The 17,221-nt window shown below is 43.2% G+C and overlaps 1 protein-coding gene across 4 annotated transcripts in view; it reads right to left on the bottom strand.

The window, feature by feature from the left end:
• ZNF148 (zinc finger protein 148) overlaps positions 1 to 17,221 on the bottom strand; it is a 139,303-nt gene that overhangs the window by 77,612 nt on the left and 44,470 nt on the right. For 3 of the 4 annotated variants that reach the window (XM_056127126.1, XM_056127128.1, XM_056127127.1), the window contains one exon: positions 15,956 to 16,094. The exons of the other annotated variant lie outside the window; for it this stretch is intronic. The gene's annotated coding sequence lies outside the window, so the exon portion shown is untranslated. The remainder of the gene's footprint in view (positions 1 to 15,955; positions 16,095 to 17,221) is intronic. 4 annotated transcript variants of the gene reach the window in all.

Raw genomic sequence — 17,221 nt, 5'->3', positions numbered from 1 at the left:
TCACATAGCCAGCCAGGGTCTGATCCCCAGCATCTCACATAGATCTCCCGTGCACCACCAGGAATGATTCCTGAGTGCAGAACAGGAAGTGACCCCTGAGCATCACCAGGTATGAGCCAAAAAGCAAAAATTTAAAAAGATATTTCATTATTAATATGTCTTTAAATAGTTATACATGCTTAAATAGTTTTAATAGGGGGATAAGATGTTAGGAAGCAAACATTTTAATAATTATACTATTCCTCCTTCTCCCCTCTGGAAAGAAAGATGGCAGCCGCATGGGAGCCTTGTGGAGAGCCAGGTATGAGCCGGTGGTGATGGGGCGACTAAAACCTCATGGGAAGGGGGGCGTTCCGGTCCATCCTTCACGCCCTACCGAGGTCACCAGTTGCCCCCCACGAGCGGCTCTCCGGCACGGCCACGACTCCAGAGCACAGAAACCAATCTCTTAATTATCTGACTCTCAGTAGAAATACTTCCAGGGTTAATAAGTAAAATAGCAGAAATCCAAAACATCGTTTAATTCTTGAACCCAGCTGTAGAAAGCAAATCATTTCACAATGCTTTTTCAGCAGGTCTCATTTGGGGGATAAACTCTAAATAATAATGGTGCGTCTTTTATCGAAACAATGAATCTAGTCAAAGTAGATAGTGTTAACTAGAATTCATCTGCCTCACAGGAATTGGGAGGGGTGGGGGTGAGGGTTTATTGGGGTTCTTCGTGGTGAAAATTAAGTATTGGTAAAGGGAAATGTGTTTGATATTTGCATGACCGAGACCTAAACCTGAAAGCTTTGTAACTTTTCCCACAGTGATTCAATAAATAAATAAATAAATTATAAAAATAAATAAATAAATAATTATACTATTCCTGCATGATGCAGAAAAAAAATAGGCAATATTTCAAATCTACCATCCACATAGTACCAGAGAGTGATCCCTGTGCTCAGAGCCAGGAGTAAGCCCTGAGCACCGCCGGGTGTGGCTTCAAAACAAAACAAAATCGAAAAATAAAACCTACCCTTTCAAACTTGGCTGGCAGTAAATTCACGTTTTACCATAGCAATTAACAAAAACAATATGGCAACTAAAAAGAAAGCCATCCACAAAAAATATCAAATCTTTGGTACATTCTGTTAAAACCAACTTCTAGCAGACTGTGAAATTAACAAAGATGCCCTCCACCAAGCTCAAGAAATCACAATAGTTAAGGTTTCAGTGTGGAATGTGGTTTCAAAGGTAACCACATCCCCAAATCAGTGGCTACAGACTAGAACAGCTTGCAGCCATGAATGACTGATTAAATTCAAACACACTTGTGATCAATTGAAGTGTACATGCTCTTTTATCAATCATCAAGAAAGAAACATTAAACAGCTAAAAATAACAAGGTAAACAAAATAACAATAACGATAACAATAACAATCACTTCCCATCTGCTATTTTTCTTCAGGTATTATGCCCTAATACACACAGAAACAAGGACCCAGAACCTGGTTCTAGCCTTGGGGGGGGGTGTGCTTCCAGACGTGGGAATCCGTTTCCAAACTGCCGCTGCAGCTTGCATACATTCACCTGGATAAGCTGTCAAATGAAAGAGCCATCATCGTATGCCCACCACTAAAAAAAACAAAACAACCTGATCTTACTTATACAAGCCTTAAGTAGCAAACCTAAAATCTAAAGGACAAAGCCATTTTTTCATTTTTTCACTTAGTTTGATTCATTTCTACTTGCTCGGGTTTCGAGACCCACAGTGCCTGGTGACCTCTCCCGAGCACTCCCGCAGCTGTCCGAGGGGTGCCCGGGACTGAACCGGAACTGGGCCTCGGATCTGTGAGGCACGACCGCAGCCAGTGGCGCAGGGCCAGGTTTTGTATTTACTTGCTGCTCTCCGGCTCGGGGGCCACAGCCAGCAGCGCCAGGGAGACCAATGCAGCGGTGTGGGCACCAACCCACGCCCCCACAGGAAAGCGCCAGCCCTTCCAGCTGGGAGATAAAATACTGAAATGTAATCGCCAAGTAATTCTTCTCTTCAAATATCCTATGAAGGGCATTTCTGAGTTATCTTACAACTAAGTGAAATTAAACCTTTCAGGGCTAAAATCTGTTCATTTCTTTGGCTACTCTTCAGAACACTGTCAATTATATTCTTCTAAACTATTAACTATTTTCTTTTTAAAAACAGGGAATCTCAGTATACGTGAGACCTGGATACCATTCCTCACACCATCCAAAGAGAAAAATTAAAAAAACAGAAAAGTTGACACTCGCTGGCTCTGTGCTGTTCTCCTGCTCCCGCCCTCGGCAGAGGCCAGGGGACAAGGACCAACCAAGGTCAGTCACAGGCAAGTGTTCTGCCCACGGAACTGACATTCCAGTCCCCTCCTCATTCTTCTTTAAATGAGTATTTAGAAAATAGCTGATACAATTTGAAACTATTTTCCTGAAATATTGTACTAACGATGTATGTATAAAATTAACCCCAAAAATGTCATTTTTCACTAACATTATCCCTAATAGGTAGAAACAGCTACGTTTTGAGGAAACCGAAGTACTACTGCGGAAAAAGCAGAGTTGCATGAAAGGCCACAAAAGGCACAGAAAGTGAAATAAGATCTCACCCATACACAGGGAGAGAATAGGAAATAGAAGTAATATAAAAGACAGATATAACCTTTCCCAGATTTTCTTGACCATTTGCAGAGAAAACAGTTTCTCTCTTTTTTCCCCCCACATGGGTTCTTCTTCCTATGATCCAAGTCAAGTCATACATCTCAAGTTAAATCAGTAAACCTAAAAACTATTTCTGAGACAACTTCCCTGAAATAGTATTAAATACCTAAGATATCAACCCAATTTTTATCATCAGCGAGCACAGTTTAGAAAAAAAAAAGGTTTAAATTTAGCATTGGAAAAAATCTATCAAAGGGAAAAGTTCCCAAGGAGGCAGAGAGCTCTGGGGCTGGGCCAGGAGTGTGAGGAAGAGCATGCGGCAGGCATGAGGCACCAGCCCAAAGCCCTCCCGCAGCACCACCACCTCTGCCCCGAGTATTCTGGACTTACTCAAATTTCTCAGAAATACACACGTACAAAGACGTTCTGTGTAACCCTTTAATTACCCACTGGCAGACGATGTCTTAATTATGCTCCAACTACACAAAGAATGCATTCTCAGCCATTATAAGCCAAGGAACACGGGGGCCTATGCAGCTGTGTGTGCTGGATAAGAGGCTCTCCAAGACATGGTGGGTGAAAGCATAAACCAAGGAGAGAAGAGAAGTAAGAAGGTTCATTCATAGAATTCCGTTTTTTAAAGATCAATAGTTCCAATCAATATTGCACAAACGGTATTTTTTTCCTACGAAGAAATTTAGACTGGTAGGTGAGAGAACAGTAAAGGGGTTCAGTGTTCGCCCTGCACGCACCGACCAGGGTTCAATACCCAGCACCACACACAGCCCCAGAGCACCACTAGGAGTGACCCCTGAGAACAGAGCTTGGAGTAAGCCCTGAGCACCGCTGGGTGTGCCCTCCGCCCAAAAAAGGGGGGAAGAAATTATATACTAAAGCTTGTGAACTAAAAAGAGTAAAATACAGGAAGAAGACTGATTTTTACATTTTATCTTGTATGTTTTATTCACCATGTGCCAAGATGTTTTTTTAATGCTGCAATAGTGGGTATGGAGGCAGCTGGACTGACTCTAGATTCCGAGCACAGTATTATTTTTAAATGTCTTCTAAAGATAAAGTAAACCCTATCACTAAATCCCTCAACTAGTCACTGCACAGAACAAGCCTGACCGGAAAAGAAAAATGGTTCTCAAATAAAAAACATTAATTTCACCACGCCTACAGAGAAAGGGAAATGGACAAAGGCCTGCTAAAATAAATGGAAAATAGGAAGACCCATTTTCACTGTAGTTGAAGCTCTCTGACATGCGTGTCAGCTTCCCCTTCACTCTGACTTCTTGTGGTCTCAATTCTCACTGCAGATCAGAAGCCTGAAGTCAGTAAAAAGCATCACTGCTCAAAAGTAAACTGGCTATTTTTATTTCTAATTTCAGTATTTTCAGGGATGACCATCCAAGTGTAAAGAAAGGAAACTGATGTAATCAATCCCCAGTAAGATGTAAATAATTAACTGTCTCTTCCTGCTAAGCCCTTAGGATCCCAGCTGCCTTTGCAGGCAAACGCCTATCCAAAGTTAGGGGCAATGCTTACTACACAGACAGACAGGGAATTAATGCCCCTTTAAGTGATGTCCCCTCCATGAAAGACATTCCGGAACTGATAACAATGGGAGTTCACAGGAGCCTTGCTCCGTGGAGAGAGGAGCCCAAGAGAGTCATAAGCTACTCTGAGCTCCTTGCAGAAAAACACGACTTTTAAGACAGAGGCCCCTGTGCGGCTGACAAAGGATATAAAAGGGCAGTCCAGTTACTCAACGGAAAGACGGCAACGTCCAGCTAGAGGCGGATGGGACTGCTCCTTTCACACTCCAAGTTACCTAGGACGGACGACTGCGAACTAGAGCAGCGCAAAGAGAGGAAAGAAAGAGGAGGTCAGCCCAAGGTCTCCGATCTACCCTTCTGCAGATGACATCTAACTGTATCCGGTTCCCCCTCCAAGCTTTGTGCCGCCCTCATCGTTCTTCTGCCAGAGAAGCTAGAAGATGTCTGGGGGGCCTTTTCCATTCGGTTCCCCACCATCCCATCTCTACTGAGAAATGTCTGGTTCAGCTGTGTCAACGTAAGCCAAACTGCAGCTCACTAGGAACCCACAGCCACTTGTGGCTAGCGGCACGGCTGTACTTACAGAGAACATAAATTACCAGCTCTCACTTTCTAAAGAGAGCAGATTCTCCTTGGCACCTTCTAATTTAATGCTTCTAATCGACTGTGTGCAAGCAATCAGGAGCACAGCTTTATAGATCTGTAAGCTGAACTAGAGTAAATAAGCTTCAAGAGCTTAAAAGGAATGAAACACTGGACTTTCTTTTCATTTCTTTTGGGTCACACCCAGCTGTGTCGGAGACTTACTCCTGGCTCTGACTGAATTCAGGGGTCACTCCTGGCAGTGATCAACCCCAGGTCAGCCATGTGCAAAGCTAGCAAGCAGACCACCCGCTGTACTATCGCTTGGCCCCTATCAATGATGATTTTCTAATGTTTCAACTATTTTCTACTAGACTGCTTCAGCTTTTTTTCAGAGAAAAAAGTTAACAGAAGCACTAGAAGGTAAGTTGAGTATTATCATTAAATTTGAATCCACTATATAAGACACTTTAAATACTTACTTAGATTTTTATGGGAGACCAATACAAGTGATTTTGAATTTTAGAGATCATCATAAAACAGGAATAATAACATGTTATGGTTCTACTAAATTTGAGACTGTGTCAGGCATACTTATATATGTTTTAATTCCCTCTATATACACATATTAACAGAGCATTTCTATTTAACAGATGAAGAAACTACGGTTTATCCAAGGTTACAGAACTAAGAAGTAAAGTGGATTTCTCTCAGGCTCGCCTGGCTGTGCTCTGGCCCTGTCTCCCAGCCAAGGCCGTCTGGGAAAAGCCCAGCACACTCGGATCAGGTGCCCTCATCCCATGGCGCCACGGGGAGACAGACATAGAAGCCTCACCCCCAGGAAGAGAAAACACTGCCACATGTCCCTGTCTTCCTACCTGCAGCTATCACACACTAGTGAATTTCTCCCTAGTCATTCTTTTGTTCGGTTTGGCTATGTCATTTTTCATCCACTTTATATAAATAATGCAGAATCAAAGCATAGTGGCAAACTAGGAAACTTCACTGTCCTTTCTGTAAAAAGAATAATTTGCAGGCTGGAAAGACAGCTCAAAGAGCTGGAGTACATGTTTTGTATGCAGGTACTCATTCATATTCAACGCCTCGTAAGCTATGGTCTCAAGCACAAGTAATATTCCAGACACAGAGAGTAGGCCAGGTGTGCCCCAACACTCACACCAGCCCCTGCCAGACAGAGTCATCTTCACTTTAAAATAAAGCTCAATGGTACTCGACTTAACATGAAAACTCTCTGGGCCTGCAAAAAAAAAAAAAAAAAAAAACCAAAAAATCAAAAACAAAAAACCACCTGAAGGCACAGGAATCTATTCAGGGATCTATTCTAAAACACATAAAAAAAGATACCGCTAGACTTCACAGCCCACTTCTGCATAATAATATTTTTATTTTGACAGATACAAAAAGCTGCAAAAAGCTCCTTGTTGTCTGGTTTTAGTTCAAACCTATGCAATGGTCAATAAGAAGCAACACCTGAAAAATACCCACATGAGAAGCACAAACTTCAGGGCCAGGCCCAGAGCTGAGGCCAAAGTTTCCACCCTGTCCATCGAGCACCACCAACCAGTCTTCTGAGCACTACCAGGAACCAGCCCCAGCCCCCAGCATCACCCAAAACTAAAACAGAAATATCATAAAACATTCGCCTTGGGGATGGGTAGAAGCTCAGAGACAGAAAGCATGCATCACACAGGAAGCCCTGGAACCAAGGTCAGGCAACACACACAGTCTCAGACAGACAGACACACACACACACACACACACACACACACACACACACACACACACAAGATTAACTGGTCAGACACCAAGGAGAAACAAAGAAACCTATGATTAATAGATACTGAACAATCTGTCATTGCTAAATTATATTCTAAGCCTTCAAAAGTGTAGTTTATACTGAAACAAAAATTAATTCATCACTATGTTAAAACAAAATCTACTTCCTCTCTAAGCATATGCTATGTTCCAAGACCTCTACAAATACAGCTTTGTAAATTTCCATTTCACATCTATGAAACATACCTTATAAACTATAACCTCAGATAACTTTTAACTTGTTATTATTCATAAAGCATCCTAATAGGAGCATTTTTTTAAGGAAATGCAACTGGACATACTGCCTTTACGAGTAGCACTAGTAAATAATGTTTACTACTGAGAATTTTTATACAATATGACAATTAAAACACCTGTCATCATTTTTTAACCACAAAAAAAATTTATAAATATTTAAGTGAAACTTAACAGGAATTTATACCTGAAGCTCCTCTCAAAAAGTATAATCTAAGCATGTCTATATACTATCACCAATAGCTTCTAAATCAATGTAATTAAAAAAGAGATAGTAAGAAATATAAAAAACTAATTATTTTTGGCAACTCAAACTGTTAGAAATTATAATTTATCTCAAAATAGAAAGTAGGAGAGGAAAAAAGATTTTTTTAAAAAGGTTCAAGCAAAACAACTCTGTTCTGCTGAACCTAGTCATTTACTCTATCATTTTATTCCTACTTAAAATTAAACAATATTTAAATTATCTATTCTATTAAAAATTATTTTCCAGGGGCTGGGTGACAGCACAGTGGGTAGGGCACTTGTCTTGCATGCGGCGGACCCGGGTTCAATTCCCAACATCCCATATGGTCCCCCAAGCACCACCAGGAGTAATTCCTAAGTATACTTCAGAGCCAGGAGTAATCCCTGAGCATCGCTGGGTGTGACCCAAAAAGAAAAAAAATACATAAATTAATAAATAAAAAATTATTTCCCTGTAGTTCTATGTAAAAGTATTATGAACCAATAACATTAAGAAAACTAAACACCAATGTAGTTTTTAGTATGTACCATACAGCATTCCAGAACAGAACGTTTGCTATGGAAATTTTTTTTTAATTTTTGTTTTGTTTTGGTTTTAGGTGACTCCTGAAAAAGTTCAGTCTGGCTTTGTGCCCAGCAACTCCTCATGGGCTGCCAGGAAGACCATCTCAGACGCGGGGCTCAAACCAGGATCACGACCATGTGCCTGCGCCGCCCGCAGCACCGTGCCAGTCTGCTCCCTCAGACCCCGCCCGTCTCCCCGTCCTCCTGAACTCAAAGCCCCCCAGCCTCCCTGAGCGCCACCTGCAGCACCGCACTAGCCCGCTCCTTCTCTGGATCGGTGCCCCCCACTGTGCACACCACCCACATCAAGGCAGGGGGCACGGCCTCTTATTTCCCCTCCTGGCACTCTGCACTCCCATCTTCATCCCCATCCCCCAATTCTGGGGAGAGTACCCTGGCATCTCAAGCACTTCAGGCCAACCACCCAGTAGCTATCCAACTGCATCTAAAACCGCGTCCCAAGCATCCCTCCACACCCAGTATAAAAGAGCACATCCTCCGCAGCCTCGCTGGAGGCCTCACCTAGGTCACAGAGGAGCACCTGCGAGGAAGGTGAAACTCTAGAAGGGGGGAAAGGCGACCACTAGATGGAGATCATCCAGAATCCTTTTTCGCAACTAGCGGGGAATACTGATAGTGAACTGGAAGGTCCCACCTCCATACTACTACAAAAACATGAAGAAACAGCGAAAATACCCACTATGAGGAGATGGTGAAAAGGGTCCAGACACCTCAACAAGCATTACCCACAAATAAAAGTTCTCCGATAAAGAATTCAGAAAGGAAATGCTAAGGATGGTCAACGAACTCAAAGAAACGGTGAACAGACATCCAATAAATTAAGGGAGGACATGCAAGGAAGAGTGGAATGGACAGCTGAGAAAACACAGGAAAAAATGAGAACAGAAATAAAAAAGCTACAAAAAGAAGTGTCACCAATAAAGGATTCTGTAGATGAAATTAAAAACTTAGTGGGTCGGCAAAATAGTACAGTCGAGATAACATCTGCACTTGTATGTTCACTGCTGTACTGTTCACAATAGCCAAAATCTGGAAAAAACCCAAGCGCCCAAGAACAGATGACTGGTTAAAGAAATTTTGGTACAAAATACTATGCAGCTGTTAGAAAAGATGAAGTCATGAAATTTACATACAAGTGGTTCTACATGGAAAGTATCATGCTAAGTGAAATAAGCCAGAAAGAGAGGGTCAGACAGAGAAAGACTGCACGCATCTGGGGAATATAAACTAACAGAATGGGAGACGAACACCCAAAAATAGTTGAGATAAGTACCAGGAGGTCTGCTCCATGGCTTGGAAGCTGGCAGCACATGCTTGGGGAAAAGGCAGCTCAGATAGAGAAGGAAACACCAAGTAAAGGATGTTTGGAGGATTCACTCAGGATGCGAGATGCATGCTGAAAGTAGACTATAGACCGAACATGATGGCCACTCAATACCTCTATTGCGAACCACAACACCCTAAAGCAAAGAGAGAGCAAAAGGGAATGCCTTGCCACAAAGGCAGGGCGGGGTAAGGGGGATGGGGTGGGGGATTGGGAGGGCTACTGGGATCATTGGTGGTGGAGAATGGGTACTGGTGGAGGGATGGGTACTCGATCATTCTATAACTGAAACACAAGCATGAAAGTTTGTAAGTCTACAACTCTACCTCATGGTGTTTCACTAATAAAAAAAAAAAAACTTTTTCAGTCCATGCTTTAAAAAAAAAAAACTCAGTGGGTGCCCTCAATAGTAGAATGGCTACAGCCGATGACAGAATCAGTGAGCTTGAAGATGAGCTATAGAAGCTTACAGGCAACAACAAACAATGGGAGCCCTAGGGCAAGTCAGAGACCTAGGGGATGATTCCAAGAGGAACAACATTAGAATCATCAGAGTATGAAAAGGACAGGGAGACAACCCCAATGAAAAAGCCACAGTTAAAAATATCACTGCTGGACCTGGAGTAGATAGCACAGCAGGTAGGGCGTTTACCTGGCACCTGGCTGACTCGGGTTCGATTCCCAGCATCCCATATGGTCCCCTGGGTACCACTAGGAGTCGAGGAATGATTCCTGAGTGCAGATCCAGGAGTAACTTCTGTGCATAGCCAGGTGTGAGCAAAAAAGCAAAACCTAACAATAATAAAAAAAACGTGGCTGGAGCAATAGTACAGTGGTAAGGCGTTTGCCTTGAGCACAGCCAGTGCGGCCGAGCCGGGTTCAATTCCTCCGTCCCTCTCGGAGAGCCCGGCAAGCTACGGAGTATTTCACCCTCACAGCAAAGCCCGGCAAGCTACCCGTGACGTATTCAATATGCCAAACACAGTAACAACAAGTCTCAAAATGGAGATGTTACTGGAGCAAATTGATGAACAACAGGAGGTCAGTGACGGTGACAATAATAAAATAAAAAATAAGTAAAAATATCATTGCTGAAAAGTTCCCAGAGCTGGAGAACGCAGGCACCCAATCCAAGGAGCCCGAAGAGTGCCAGTTAAAAGAGAACATAGTATTAAGACCCCAAGACATATCATAGAATGATCGATGCCACAGATAGAGACACAAACCAGGGTTGAACATGAGCAAGGCAAAAGCCCCACCCACTTTACTATCACCCTGGCCCCTGAATTTTGATTTTATGAACATTATACAAATGCTCTCACTTTTAACAGGTAAATGCAATTTGTGAGCTACCCACAAAGATATGAAAGGACTCGTTCCTGACGTTCCATTCGCTCTCAACATAAAAAGAGGGGCTCAGCAGGGTGACACCATTTTACCAAAACTCTTTAGTGCCACCCTCGAGAACGTCATGCTACGACTGGAATGGGAAGGAATGGGAGTGAAGATAGATGGTCGGCAACTACACCACCTCCGCTTTGCTGATGACATTGTTTTAATAACACCAAACATCAGCCAAGCGGTGGCCGAATTCGACCGTGCGTGTGGAAAGGTCGGACTCCAGCTGAATCTCACGAAGACAATGTTTATGAGAAAAGGACTCATTCCTGATGTTCCATTTTCTCTCAACTGAACGACCATCTCCAAATGCAGCAGTTATGTGTACCTAGGTCGAGAACTCAACATGAGGAACGACCTGGCACCTGAGTTGGGCAGGAGGAAGAGAGCGGCTTGGAACGCCTTCAACAGCATCGAAGAAATAGCTAAGAGGACGAAGAGCCTCTGGCTCCAGGCACATCTCTTTGACTCCACCGTTCTTCTTGTATTAACGCCTCAGAGACCTGAGCCTATGAAAACAGAATGAGAACGCTCTTCGGGTCTCCCAAAGAGGAATCGAAAGAGCTATGCTTGGAGTTATCACGCTTCATTCAAGTGAGAGAAGGAATTCGGAGTTCCAACGTCCATTGACAATCGAGAATCAGGGATGCTGTCTAGTTTGACAAGGCAGCAAAAATCAGATGGGCTGAACACGTAATGAGATCTGGAGACGACCGCTGGACTAGAGCCATTACCGACAATTCCACGGGACATCAAAAGATCGCATGGCCGCCCACCTACGAGATGGTCAGACTTCTTCATCAAGACCCTGAACAAATGGTTTGAGGCTCTTCGTTCCTGTAGTGAGCAGACACCATTGGGCTACACTAGCATGCGATAGGGACAGATGGAGACGTTACTGGCACCTATTCGAGCAGATCGATGAGTAGCGGGATGTCAAGTGATCAAGTGATCAAGTCATATCCAAAAATCTCAGAATAACAGACTTTGTAGAAGAAACCAGTTACATGTAGCATGTGTATAACTAAAAAGATCTACCCAAGACTCCCTCATTTGCTCTGGTCTAAAATACTGTACAAATCTATTACTTATTCTTGATTATTTTTTTGTTTGGGGGCCACACCTAGCTGTGCTCTGGGCTTACTCGTAGAGATGCTCAGAGAACCTTATGGAATGCTGAGGATCAAACCTGGGTAGGCCACATGCAAGGCAAGTGACTTACCCGCTGTGACATCTCTCTGGTCCCTGGTTCCCCCCCACCCCAAGTCAGAAGAAGCATTTCAACCTAATAGCAGTTAAAAAAAAATAATCATCTCAACAAAATTGTTTAAAATGTTGAAAACCTTTGGGGTTGGGGTTGGGGCTGGAGCAATAGCACAGCGGGTAGGGCGTTTGCCTTGCACGCAACTAACCTAGGTTCGATTCCCAGCATCCCATATGGTCCCCCGAGCACCACCAACTGTAATTCCTGAGTGCATGAACCAAGTGTAACTCCTGTGCATCGCTGGGTGTGACCCAAATAGCAAAATAAATAAATAAATAAAACAAAACCTTTGGAGCCAATGTGACAGTACAACAGGTAAGGCACTTGCCTCACATGCAGTTGACCCAGGTTCAATCCCTGACGTCCCATATGGTTCACTGAGCCTGTGTCCGGAGTAATTCCTGAGTGCAGAGCCAAAAGTAACCCCTGAGCACTGCCAGGCACGGCCCCAAAACCAAGATAAGATAAATAAAACCCTGCTGCAAGTTGGTGAGGTAGCGCAGGGTAGGGCACTGCCATGCATGCTGCCAACCTGATTCAATCCCCAGCAACACAGGTGGAGCAAGCCGCATGCGCCCCAGCCCCAAATCACTTAAAATAAATATTAAAACCTTACTACGTCTTAGGAAATCGCGGCTAGTGATTTTAATCAATACACCATGAAAACTAGTCACCAAACTGGAGTTGCCTCTCCAAATTGCCTCTCCAAACTAATAATTTCTAAATTAGGTTCACAGGCAAACAGATATAACATGTGGAACAATAAAAATACTTTAATGTCTAAACCAAACAGGTAGAAAGCAAATCTGGCAATACACTCATGTGACAATTAGTTGCTCCTCCACACGCAAACACATTCACTTATTATCTAATAAAAAAATATTAGGGATTCATTCCAGTCCCCTTTAGAGTTGTGACCTAGCAGTATCTGTACCATGGGGATATGAACTGACATAATACACACAACTTTCCTTAAAGGAAGAAAAAGTTTCTTTCCTTTTCCTTCTGCCGTTAACACACCTGATTAGAACCATCTTGGAGAACAGGGAATAGGTCAGCAGGAAAGAACATGGTCACACATGAGGCCCAGAATCCAATCTCCTCAACAGGGCCATCGAGACGGTTGAGAGAGCCTGAGTGCAGCTCTGCACGGGGGATGCCCAGGTTCTATCTCCACCTATCTAGCAAATCAGAAGCTCCAAGCACCGTCAAGCACCAAACTGAACAGACCAAAAGCATCCAATAAAGAGCAAACAATACCACGAACCACAGAAAATAACAAAAACAGCAGAGAGAAACAAAGAATAGGCTTGATGATTCTACAGAGCTTCCATGAAATCTAAATAGTTTACATGAATTTTTTAGGTAAACAGAAATTCTATATAAGCTACCATCATAACAGCTAAGTCTATATTTTATCTAATATTAAAGTAGTTGGGCTGGAGCAACAGCACAGCGGGAAAGGCATTTGCCTTGCACGTGGCCTACCTGGCCGACCCAAGTTCGATTCCTCCGCCCCTCTCGGAGAGCCCGGCAAGCTACTGAGAGTATCTCGCCCGCACGGCAAAGCCTGGCAAGCTCCCCGTGACGTGTTCGATATGCCAAACACAGTAACAAGTGTCACAATGGAGACATGACTGGGCTCACTCGAGCAAATCGAACAACGGGAGGACAGTGACAAAGTAGTTACCAGTGTGATCACCCCTTATAATAATTTAAGCAAACATACAGTGAGTATAACTGTGCAGTAACTGGTATGCTTCTGTTACATTTTTAAATGTCCCACATCAGAAAGAAAAAAACAACCAATGTTGGCATGGATGTAGGGAGAACAGAATCCTCATTCACTGCTAGTAGAAATATCAACTGGGTCAACCTTTTTGGAAGACAACACGGGACTCTCAAAATACTAACAATTGAATTTCCATATGACGCAGCAATTCCACTTTTTGCAACTAACGGCCCAAAACTGTACTCATAAAACACATTTGCTCTTCAAGATTGCAATACTATCACAACAGCCAAAATATAAAAACAACCCAAGTGTCCAAGAACTGGATAAAGAAACTGGGATATATACACGGTGTAATATTACTTGGCTTTGAAAAAGAGTGGCAGAGTCTCCTGCCCGCGCGCCAGGCTGTCTTCACTGGGGCCCCTTGGGGGGAGGCGGAGTTTCCCTCCCTTCCCCAAGCAGAGCCCTGGCAGCCGCAGACCTCCAGTACCCAGCCACAGCCATGCTCAGGGCCACTCTCCAACGCTCAGACGAACCTCACACATGAAGGAACTGCAGAAGAATCCAGGTGTGTGGGTCCTAGGGCTGAGATCTCCAAACCTGCTCGGATCAGGACTGGGCCTCTTCCCCCCAGATCCCCCATTTTCCAGTAGCTAGGCAGTTACACCCACCAATGCCCCTGGCGCCACGTAACCTCATCAAGGGCCAAGATCCAGAGATTATAAAACGAAGCTCCCAGAAGCGGCCGCGCAACCTCTTATAGTCTAGTTCTCTTTCTCGGAGAACCCAGCAAGCTACTGAAAGTATCCTGCCCACATGGCAGAGCCTGGCAAGCTCCCGTGGCATGTTCAATATGCCAAATACAGAAACAAAGATGTGTCTCATTCCCCTGACCCTGAAACAGCCTTCAATGTGGCACCGTCGAGAAGGACGAGTAAGGAAAGGCTGCTAAAATCTCAGGGCTGGGACAAACGGAGACGTCACTGGCGCCTGCTCGAGTAAACTGATGAATAATGGGATAGCAGTTATACAGTAATGAAAAAGAGTAAAGTCATACAATTCGCTGCTCCCTGGATGGATCTGAAGAGTCTCTCCGAGTCAAAAGAAGAGGGGAAGACACAGAATAACCTCCCTCACATACAAGATCTAAAGAATCCAGCGGGAGGGGCTAGAGAGTGCAGCAGGTCCTGGCAGGGGAGGCTAGACTGGACCTCACCAGCCCACATGGGGTGAGTTCTAAGAGCTGGGCAGCAGGAAGCCAGGAGCACAGCAGGGGGAGACCACACAATTAAAAGAGGGAGGAAGCAAGAAAGGGAGGGCAGGAGGGACACTGAGCTTGAGCAGGAGACGCGACATGAATGGGGTGGGGTGCAGAGGAGATTCTATGTATTAAGAATCTTCTGGTACTGGAAGATTCTATGTATTAAGTTCTTTCATAAGTGCTAAAACATTCCAAAAAATTTTAACTAAAATAAATGAAACTTAAAAATCAGGAGTCAGGGGGCCTGGAATCAGGGGGGCACAGCGAACAGGGCGTCTGCCTTGCATGTGGCTGACCCAGGTTCGATTCCCAGCATCCCATATGGTCCCCTGAGCACTGCCAGGAGTGATTCCTGTGTGCAAAGCCAGGAGTAATCCCTGAGCATCGCCAGGTATGACCCAAAAAGCAAAATTTAAGAAATTTTTAAAAAAAAGTTGGAGTCAGGGAGGTATCTCAAAAAGCTGCAGGCCATACCCTGTGGTTTGATTACACGCACCCATGGTCCTCCAGCACTGTCATGGTGACCTTGGAGGCATCCAAGATGCCTGCAGTGGGCTCCAGGGCTTCTGAGCACTGCTTGGGGAGCGTGGTGCTTCCAAAGAAATCACAGCCAAATACCATGAAAACTGATTAAATGTCTAAATTTTATCAAGTAAAAAAATATAATTTCCTTGGAAATGCCAGTAAATTGAATCTGGGAATATATGTTGATTTCAGAAGGGTGAAAAACGCAATGCTAAAAGATTAATGAAGAAAACAATTTCCCACTTAAATTTCACTTGCAATTATAAAAGCTACACCTTTTTTTGTATATTATGCTAAACAAGCATGGCAAGCTCCCTGTGGCGTATTTGATACGCCAGAAACAGTAACTATTAACAGGTCTCATTCCCCTGACCCTGACAGAGCCTCCAATCGTTGGGAAAGATGAGTAAGGAGAGGCTGCTAAAATCTCAGGGCTGGGACGAATAGAGACGTTACTGGCACCCGCTTGAGTAAATCGACGAAAAACAGGATGACAGTGATACAGCGATGCTTAAAAAAACCTACATAAAGTCCATTTGTTGCGTATCGATTTTCTCTTAATACTGCCTCTTAAAAAATTCATACCAAGTTATTTCATATAAATATTAAAGCATGTTTAAAAAGTTAAATTCAACATGATGTGTCAAAGAAGGGCTTTATATGTAAAAACATTTACTTATAATTTTAATGAAAAAATTACGAAGGTTACCTCAGACTAAGGTCAAACGAAGACTTCAAGGAAGGGAAAGGAAATGCTCTAGAGTTGAAAAAGTAATCATGGTTGAGTTTCTGCCTTTCATAGGCTTCAGACCCTCAGTACCACCTTAATCACTTACACCGTCCAATTCCTATAAAAAAAAGAAATATAACAAACAAAATATATTACTTGAGGTAAAATAAGATGAATAAACATAAGATAGTCAAACTGGTATAACGTTATGAACACGTGTGAATAATATGCTATGCCTGGATGACCAATGCAATTACTTGTTTTTAAATCTGAAATCGGAAAAATACAACTGTGCCAAGGAGTAACCGTGAAATAACTCTGACCTTACAAAAGAATAATTAGATCTGGAAGTCTACAGCTTCAGGAATAAAACATTTAGATAATTCAAAAGGATAAAAAAGAGACTTACAAGGTCAGAAAAGAGAAAACAAATGTTTGAAAACATTTGATATCATTGCAAATCCTTTGAGGTATAAAGAAATAAACATAATACCAGGCCTTACAAATAACAAATAAAACCAGTCATATACAAAATGGCAAGATCACAGCCATGACATCACACTTAGTACCTAGATACAGAAACAGACAACAGGTCTGGTGGGTTTTTTGTGGGGGTTTTTGTTTGTTTGTTTTGGGTTATCTCTCTGGTCCCACCAATGTTATCTTTGACAGGAAAAGTTGAAAGACAGAAATAATTATAGGAAAAGGGTTCTATACCCCAAACATAAAAATGAGGAATACAAATCATACACATAAAGAGAATTTCCTGACAATATTTTGGAGCTGAGTTTTAAAAAGAAAAAAGAAAAGAACTAAGAGTTCACAGAATTTCCCCCAGCTGGGGAGACAGCTGGGTAAAAGCCCCATTCCACAAATAGTCCCTGAGCGCAGAGTCAGGGTCCTGCGGGCTGGGTCCCTGAGCACCTCCGAGGAGGACTCGTAACCCCCCGAGAGAGTGTTGGATTCCTATCCCTTAGAACAGCTTGTATACACTCCTCACTGGGAGTCTACAGAAGCTGATGGGATAGGAAACACCCTACAATCCTATTACTATACAACAACTTTTATAGTTCAAAGGAAGAGGTTTTTCTCACCTAGAATAATTCCGTAGTAATCCTCCTTCTGAACAACAAAATATATAATACTAATTCATTTTTTAAATCCATTTCAATATTGTATCCTGGGGGAGGGGGAGGGGGAGGAGTTTGGGGCCACACCTTGCCGTGCTGAGGGCTTACTCCTGGC

Source organism: Sorex fumeus, unplaced genomic scaffold, assembly GCF_029834395.1.
Source record: "Sorex fumeus unplaced genomic scaffold, SorFum_2.1 ptg000063l, whole genome shotgun sequence".
Lineage (NCBI taxonomy): Eukaryota > Metazoa > Chordata > Mammalia > Eulipotyphla > Soricidae > Sorex > Sorex fumeus.
The sequence above is the reverse complement of the archived record's forward strand: the minus strand, read 5'-3'. Positions and strand labels throughout refer to the sequence as shown.